This window comes from Arachis hypogaea, chromosome 4, assembly GCF_003086295.3.
Source record: "Arachis hypogaea cultivar Tifrunner chromosome 4, arahy.Tifrunner.gnm2.J5K5, whole genome shotgun sequence".
NCBI lineage: Eukaryota > Viridiplantae > Streptophyta > Magnoliopsida > Fabales > Fabaceae > Arachis > Arachis hypogaea.
The window spans coordinates 86,012,935-86,022,712 of NC_092039.1; the positions used below are offsets into that span (position 1 = coordinate 86,012,935).

The window sequence follows — 9,778 nt, forward strand, 5'->3', positions numbered from 1 at the left end:
CTTGGTTAGTTTTTTAATTAAATTTTTAGTCATAGATATATTCAATATTCAATAAAATAAATTTTATAAAATTTTATGACAAGCATTCTAACTATAAAAAGTTAAGTTATAATTAAGTTATTATATTTTAAACGATTCAAGACTCGACAAAAAACATTCTAAAATGAGTTATATTTTATACATTTTGTTTTCCTGTGAATATTATTATATGTTTTTTATGTTAAAGTTTATGCTGTTCAAAAATATTTTTGGAGCTCAGTCATTGCCAATCAACTAAATAAATCGAAAAGTAGAAAAAGAAAAAAATCACTAAAACATAAAAAGGAGAATAGATATTTCAAAAATAGTATCCCAAAAATGATATACATAGAATTTCAAAACTATAATATTTTATTCAGAATAAAGAACATGTAATTACTTTATTGAGGCAGAGAATTACCTTATAAAAGGAATCAACTGAATAGTGTGGTTTAGATCCGAATGTATCAGTGATATAGGAGCAACAAGTATGCCAAATCAACTACTCAGATACTGCAAAAACAATTTTTGAAAAAAGAAAATGATAAAAATAGTTTAGGATGAACATCAGCAAAAGAAAATTTTAATTTTAATTAACAAAATGCAACAGAAGGCACAATTATCACAAATAAAAATGTTCTCTTTATTTTAACTTCAACTATAAGAGAGAGGTTGAACTCAATTTAAATACAAAGCTGTGACAGCGAGACAAAAGCTACATCTTAGGCATCACAGGAGAAAATTAATATCAACGGTAGCTATTATTATCTATAAAATATACTTATTAGTTAAGTAAAAAAGACTGTATCTTAAGCATGTAACTAATATTTTGTTTTTAATTAGTAGGGCATGATAATATGATTCTTACCACTAATAATAATAATTGTAAGTGGTTGTGGCACTGACTCGTATGTATACATGGCAAGGTATTCTATGCAGCTTTCAAGAAGAGTTCCATTATATAGACATGTCAAAATAATTTAAAACTGACTATCTCTATTTTTTTATATTCACAATTTAACTATCTACATTTTTTTATTCTATAAAGGAATTCATCATCTAATTTTCCCTAATCTATTCCCACAAATCAAATCCGCAACACCAAATTCTATCTCACAGGTCATGGCAAAATTCATCTGTGTAAGAAAAATCATTTCTACCAGTCTAGAACATCATGATAGGTCTAGAGGAGGAAAAAAAAACATAATTTTTAAAAATTGAAAGCTTTAAATTCCTGAAGATTAGATTTGCTTCAAATTTTCTCATAACATTTTAATTAGGAACCGAGGAAGGTCAAAGTTAATGAAGCATGAAGCATTCTCTGTTTCAAATGAACTTGGAATAACTAAATATAATTTCATCTTTCAAGAAGCCAAATATCAAATTGGGAAAATTCAATAACACTAACAAATTACTAAGCTCAAATATATGCTATCAAATTGTTACCTTTGCATAGAAGCACAGCTACAACTATGAACGCCAATAGCAGCAGCAATGGAACGCGAACAGCAGCAGCAACACAAATCCAAACCCGAACGCGAACACGAACAGCAGCAGCAACACGAACGCGAGTAGCAGGGGCACAACCGTGATTAGCAGCAGCAATCAATCAATATGTGTGATCAATTTCAGGAGTTGTCTACACACAAAGCAATAGCCAATAATTAATATTAGAAACTACTCATTATCTAACATAATTGTTATGACTTTTGATAAGCTATAATTGAAAATTAGTTTAAAATTTTTAACAAGAAAGGAAGCTTTGACAAACAAGAAAGGAATCAGCTACAAACAAGAAAGGAAGCTTTGACAAAATGCTTGCTAATGGTATGTTGCATTCTTCTGCATGTTTTCCTATCTTTAATTTTTACATGGTTACTCAAGCAATTTTGTCTTAATTGTGAACTTTTTCAGGAGCCAATGCACAGAACAATGCCATAACTCAATCTTCTGGAAAGGCTGCTGTGTCAATGGCTGCAACTAATCTTAATATTGGAATGGACTTGTGGAATGCATCTTCTGCAAAGGCTGATGCTACGAAACTGAGAAACAATCAACCTGCCCTAGGAGCTGTCAACCCTCCTACTATAATGGGACGTGAAGTTGCACTTGGTGAACAGTGGATACAAGTATGATTTACACATTATCTTCTTGAACTTCAGGCCATATATTCCTTGTTTTAAAAAACGTTTCCTTTTTATCTTGTGCATCTCTTAGTTATTTCCTTTACCTTGCAGAGCCTTAGCTTTCCTTACCTATTTCGGTTTTTTTAGGACGAACGTGACCCGAAGAGATAGAAAAGAAAACAGTCTAACAGAGAATCAGCTAGGAGGTCAAGACTACGCAAGCAGGTAGTTTACAGTTATCTTCAAGCAAGCAATGGTTAAGGGTTATCAATAATATTCAGTGTTTCCAAAGCTACAATTTGACATCCTTCAATGTTTTTCATTTGTTGTATCCACCAGGCTGAGTGCGAGGAGTTGCAAAGAAAGGTGGAGTCACTGGGAAACGAGAGCCAGACTCTGAGAGAAGAACTTCAGATAGTATTAGAAGAATGCAAGAAGCTTACTGCTGAAAATAATTCCATCAAGGTAAATTACACCTCCAAATTTTATTGAACTGAATTAGCATTGACCAGGTTATGGTCTTAAAACCTTAGATTATGTCCTCTAACAATACTTTTGCTGTCAACAGTCAACAGGAAGAGTTGGAAAGGTTATGTGGACCAGAAGCAGTTGCCAGCCTCGAATAAATCACCTTTTTGTTATCTTCATTATAAGGAAATCCCGAGGTCTGATCAATTCCCAGAGCTAGAAGAGACAGACTTGCAGCTGCAATTCTATCACTGCCGGTTCTATTAATTAATCGAGCATAGGATATAGTATAATTTTTCTCCTTTGTTCACTAATTTTATCATACCATTAATTAACACTCAATTGTAATTCTCCTGATGTTGTTATTATACACATCATTTGTGACTGAAACTATTTTCTTTTTCTCTTGAATGATGTTCAAGGCTTTTCCAATGTCATTGTGTCTTAATTAAGTGATAACAACAACAAAATATAAGTATTGACTACAATTGAAATGATAGCAATTTTGGATCTCCTTATTTAGTTAATTAATTAATCAAAATGAGAAAAGAGCAAAGTAGTATATTGGTGATGGTAGTGTGAGAAGTGAGAAGACAAGTGAGTTGGGTACAAAAAGTAGTGAATATATTTTATGTTTTCTATGGGAAGGAATAACCAACTCTGGTCCAAATTGTTCAGCCACAATAATTGATTCAGCATGAACTGGCAACAGCTATGGCAAGATAACCAAAACTAAGTTAACTAAACTATTTTATGCTTTTAATTAATTAATGTCCCTGCTTGTATTCAGAAACAGATTGAAAATTGAAAAATTACTATATCAAAACTAATGAAATTAAAAATAAATTTGAAAACAAAAATTCATAGTATTGTGATACAAAACAACTAGAGCAGAATATAGGATACAAACCAAACACAATTATTTTGAAACAGGACACCAAGTCATGCATGAAACTAAACAATACTTCTATATACAGTGCTTGCAAATACTTTGATTTCAAATAGATTGAACTAACTAAATTATCAAGACCCTTCACCCACTGTTATGAACTTCAATTAGCTAAATACCAGTGAAGTGGATGCAAAGAAACAAGAAAATAAAAGCCATATATGTTTGATTATATTGTACTAAGTTTCTTTTAAAGCTATACCCAATTATTACAGCACCAATGTCCATTACTAATCACATTATAAGAATTCCAATTATATATATATATACACTTCATGTATTAATTTTACCCTGTTCTAGTATTATTAATAGTCATACTATGAGTCAAGTTATGTCCTTATATGTTAATAAAGTTGCAAAGAAAAACTAGTTACGTCCTTATTAATAGTTATAGTATTATTAATAGTTATTGGCTCAGGCAGCTGGTTCTCTTTAGTAAACTCCCTCTTATTTGGATTATATATATATTATGAAAGTGATGCAGAAAAAGCACTTTTTGAAGAAGTATACATTACCAGCAATATATTCTATAGCTGTTTTTTTAAATTTGAAACTAGCTAATAATTAATTAGCTATTCAAAGTGCACAGGTTTTATTTCTTCCGATCATTATTGTTGTACACAAATAATCTTAAAAAAACAGATTAAACATATAGGTAGAACTTACTTTTTCTTGTCCAATGTAGGGATGATGCCCTTGTACATTTGTCAATGAAACCTGCAACATATAATACATCAAAAGTAAGAAGAAAAAAAAACAGGAATGAACTACAAGAAAAACCAGTAGGTGTTACTAAGAAAAAATCAAAAATTCATAAAACGGTAACCATAAGAAACAATTTTTAAGCAATAGTGATAACTGATTTTGTGTTACTATCAACAATATGAAACTAAAAGCCAAATGTGAAAATGTGAAATGGCAGAATTTGCAGAAATATCGTTAAGGAGCTCGATATGGAAAATCGATTAAGATGCTTGTAGATTCCTTTTTTCGTTCCTTTTCAACAATCAAAAGCAAAAAAAAAATCACCAATGCACTATGATAATAATAATGTGCCCATTACATGCAAATAGAAGACAAAAAATTGGAATAGCAATTACCCACTGAAATGGAATTAAAAATTATAGAAACACAATTAAACTTAAATTTAGAGCCATAAATTCATGATATTGTCATACAAAGCACTAATCAGAAAGGGGATAAATAGTTTATAAACCCTAATTAGTTCATATACATACCTTTTTTATGGAAGAACAGCTGCAACTAAGAACGTGTACATCAGTAGCAATGGAACACGAACATCAGTAGCAACACAAACGCAAACACCAATAGGAGCAGGAACCAGAATGCCAACAGCAGCAGCAATCGGAACGCTAATAGCAGCAAGATACGAACGGCAGTTGCAATGGCACAACCACGAATAGCAGCAGCAATCAATGAAGAAAGGTGAACAATGAAGAATGAAGCAGTTACTATATCAGGAGAGTGGGAGTAGAAAAGGGTGTTAGCGAGGTGGGAAAATGGATTTCACGGGAAGAAAGAGCTCTTTGCATTGCCAAATTGTTTGGGGAATTGATTTAGTTTTGGGGGAGTTTTAAAAATCCTACTATTTAAAATAAAAACTGCTGTAAATAAAACTCTTAACAAAATGGAAGATAACTGTTTGTTTTAAAAATTAAATTTGTAGGATTTTTTTAAAACTTCCGTTAACAAACTCCTACAATATAACTTTTTTTCTGTAGTGTAAGAAGGATTGGATGAAGACAGTAGGAAGGCAGAGAGACGGAAGGGACAAAGCATCTCCAAACGCTTATCTGAAATTCTCACCAATGAATTGCATAAGTATCTCCATCTTTATTTTATGCTTTATTCATAAATCATCCATAACCATTTGAATCTGCCTGACTCAGATTTACAAGGTGACCATAGCTTGCTTCATACCAACAATCTCCGTGGGATCGACCCTTACTCGCGTAAGGTTTATTACTTGGACGACCCAGTGCACTTACTGGTTAGTTGTACGAAGTTGTGATAAAAAGTTGAGATTGCAAGTTGATGATCACAATTTCATGCACCAAGTTTTTGGCGCCGTTGTCGGGGATTGTTTGAGTTTGGACAACTGACGGTTCATCTTGTTGCTTAGCTTAGGTATTTTTCTTCAGAGTTCTTAAGAATGAATTCTAGTGTTTCAAGGTGATGTTCTTATCATCACCAAAGCTGATTGATTCTCATCAATTTAGCTCTTGAATGTAATGTCCTACTGAAGCTTGGCTAGCCATGTCTAATTTCTTTAGACTAAAGCTTTAGACTAACATTGCATGATTCCTGGAATTCTCATTAAGAATTTTGATATCCTTATTTTCTTTTTCACTCAATTTTCAAAAAAATCCAAAAAAATTATAAAATCTTAAAACCAAAAAAATAATTTTATGTTTCTTGTTTGAGTCTAGTGTCTAATTTTAAGTTTGGTGTCAATTGCATGTCTTTATTCTTCTAATTTTTGAAAATTACATGCATTATGTTCTTCATTGATCTTCAAGTTGTTCTTGATGATTTCCTTGCTCTGATCTTTAAATTCTATTGTCTTGAGTGTTTTGTTGTTTCTCATATGCATTCTCAAGTTGTTAGTGTCAATAGTATACAAACTTCTAAGTTTGGTGTCTTGCATGCATTGTTTATTTGATCTTAGTTTCATTTTGATTATTCCTCATTATTAAAAATCCAAAAAATTTTTAATTTGTGTCTTTTCAAGTCAATAAATACAGAGAATTGAAGATTCAGAACATACAGCAGAGGAATTACACGGAAAAAGCTGGGCATTCAAAACGCCCAGTGAGAAAGGAAAACTGGCGTTTAAACGCCAGCCAGGGTGCCTGGCTGGGCGTTTAACGCCCAAAAGGGGTGAGTTTTGGGCATTAAACGCCAGAATGTATACCATTCTGGGCGTTTAACGCCAGGATGGCACAAGAGGGATGGTTTTGTTTTTAATTCAAATTTGTTTTCAAGTTTTCAAAATTTTTCAAAATCAAATCTTTTTCAAATCATATATTTTCAATCATATATTTTCAAAATCAATTTCTTTCCATTTTCAAAAATACTTGCTAACAATTAATGATTTGATTCAACATTTCAAGTATGTTGCCTTTTCTGTTGAGAAAGGTTTAATGTCTGAATCATATCTTTTGAATTTCTTGTTAGCCAAGTCATTAATTTTCAAAATCAAATCTTTTTAAATTGTTTTTCAATCATATCTTTTTAAAACCATAACTTTTCAATCATATCTTATTAATTACATCTTTTTCAAAATAATTTTCAATCATATCTTTTTGATTTCTAATTTCAAAGTCTTTTTCAAAAATCACTTTATTTCTTTCCCAATCATATTTTTCAAAAATCATTCTTCAATTTTTCAAAATGTTTTTAAAATCTTTTTAATTTATTTTCGAAAATTCTTCCCCTCTTCTAACATCCTTCTATTTATGGACTAACACTCCTCCTCAATACACAATTCGAACCCTATCTCTCTTGATAAGTTCGAAGTCTTTTACCTCTTCCTTCTATTTTTCTTTTCCTCTAACACCTCAAGGAATCTCTATTGTGACATAGAGGATTTCATATTTTCTTGTTCTCTTCTCTTTCATATGAGCAGGAATAAAGACAAAAGCATTCTTGTTTAGGCTGACCCTGAACCTGAAAGCACCTTGAAGCGAAAGCTAAGAGAAGCTAAGGCACAACTCTCTGTAGAGGACCTAACAGAAATCTTCAAACAAGAAGAAGACATGGCAGCCGAAAACAACAACAATGCCAATAATGCAAGGAAGGTGCTGGGTGACTTTACTGCACCTACTCCCGACTTCTGTGGGAGAAGCATCTCTATCCCTGCCATTGGAGCAAACAACTTTGAGCTTAAGCCTCAATTAGTTTCTCTAATGCAACAGAATTGCAAGTACCATGGACTTCCATTGGAAGATCCTCATCAATTTTTAGCTGAATTCTTGCAAATCTGTGACACTATCAAGACTAATGGGGTTGACCCTGAGGTCTACAGACTTATGCTATTCCCTTTTGCTGTAAGAGACAGAGCTAGGATATGGTTGGACTCACAACCTAAAGAAAGCCTGAACTCTTGGGAAAAGCTAGTCAATGCCTTCTTGGCAAAGTTCTTTCCACCTCAAAAATTGAGTAAGCTTAGAGTGGAAGTCCAAACCTTCAGACAGAAGGAAGGTGAATACCTCTATAAAGCTTGGGAAAGATACAAACAATTGATCAAAAAGTTTCCCACTGACATGCTTTCTGAATGGAGCATCATAGGTATCTTCTATGATGGTCTGTCTGAACTGTCCAAGATGTCATTGGACAGCTCTGCTGGAGGATCTCTTCATCTGAAGAAGACGCCTGCAGAAGCTCAAGAACTCATTGAAATGGTTGCAAATAACCAATTCATGTACACTTCTGAAAGGAATCCTGTGAACAATGGGACGAATTAGAAGAAAGGAGTTCTTGAGATTGATACTCTGAATGCCATACTGGTTCAGAACAAAATATTGACTCAGCAAGTCAATTTGATTTCTCAAAGTCTGTCTGGACTGCAAGCTGCACCGGGCAGTACTAAAGACGCTTCATCTGAAGAAGAAGCTTATGATCCTGAGAACCCTTCAATGGAAGAGGTGAATTACATGGGAGAACCCTATGGAAACACCTATAATCCTTCATGAAGAAATCATCCAAATCTCTCATGGAAGGATCAACAGAGACCTCAACAAGGTTTCAACAAAAATAATGGTTGAAGAAACAGGTTTAGCAATGGCAAACCTTTTCCATCATCTTCTCAGCAACAGACAGAGAATTCTAAGCAGAGCCACTCTGACTTAGCAACCATGGTCTCTGATCTAATCAAAACCACTCAAAGTTTCATGACTAAAACAAGATCCTCCATTAGAAACCTGGAGGCACAAGTGGGACAACTGAGTAAGAAAATTACTGAACTCCCTCCTAGTACTCTTCCAAGCAATACAGAAGAGAATCCAAAAGGAGAATGCAAGGCCATTAACATGACCCACATGGCCGAACTTGGAGAGGAGGAAGAGGCAGTGATCGCCACTGAGGAAGACCTCAACGGACGTCCACTGGCCTCCAATGAGTTCCCTAATGAGAAACCATGGGAATCTGAGGCTCATAATGAGACCATAGAGATTCCATTGGATTTACTTCTGCCATTCATGAGCTCTGATGAGTATTCTTCCTCTGAAGAGGATGAAGATGTCATTGAAGAGCAAGTTGCTAAATACTTTGGAGCAATCATGAAGCTAAATGACAAGTTATTTGGTAATGGGACTTGGGAGGATGAACCCCCTTTGCTCACTAGAGAACTGGATGACTCGACTAGGCAGAGATTACCTCAAAAGAGACAGGATCCTGGGAAGTTTTCAATACCTTGTACCATAGGCACCATGACCTTTAAGAAGGCTCTTTGTGACTTAGGGTCAAGTATAAACCTCATGCCTCTCTCTTTAATGGAGAAGCCAGGGATCTTTGAGGTGCAAGCTGCAAGAATCTCACTAGAAATGGCAGACAATTCAAGAAAACAAGCTTATGGACTTGTAAAGGATGTTTTGGTAAAGGTTAAAGACCATTACATCCCTGCTGATTTCATAGTCCTAGAGACTGGGAAGTGCATGGATGAATCCATCATCCTTGGCAGACCCTTCCTAGCCACAGCAAAGGCTGTGATTGATGTTGACAGAGGAGAATTGATCATTCAAGTGAATGAAGAATCCTTTGTGTTTAAGGCTCAAGGATATCCCTCTATTACCATGGAGAGGAAGCATGAAGAGCTTCTCTCAAAACAGAGTCAAACAGAGCCCCCACAGTCAAACTCTAAGCTTGGTGTTGGGAGGCCACAACCAACTTCTAAGTTTGGTGTTGAACCCCCATATTCAAACTCTAAGTTTGGTGTTGGGAGGTTTGGTGGACGAAATTGTGATCAATGATATTGACTTTTTGGTCTTGTATGATTTTACTCTTAGGGCACTATTTATTTGAAGTCACAACTCCGTTCAACTAACCAGCAAGTGTACTGGGTCGTCCAAGTAATAACCTTACGTGAGTAAGGGTCGAATCCACAGAGATTGTTGGTATGAAGCAAGCTATGGTCACCTTGCAAATCTCAGTTAGGCAGATTTAAAATAGTTTATGGGTTTTCGAAAATAGAAATAAT

At 34.3% G+C, this 9,778-nt stretch overlaps 1 pseudogene; it reads left to right on the top strand.

Annotated features, from left to right (window-relative positions):
- The first annotated feature begins 1,512 nt into the window (after positions 1–1,512).
- Positions 1,513–2,938, top strand: LOC112794997 (light-inducible protein CPRF3-like; annotated as a pseudogene).
- The last annotated feature ends 6,840 nt before the right edge of the window (positions 2,939–9,778 follow it).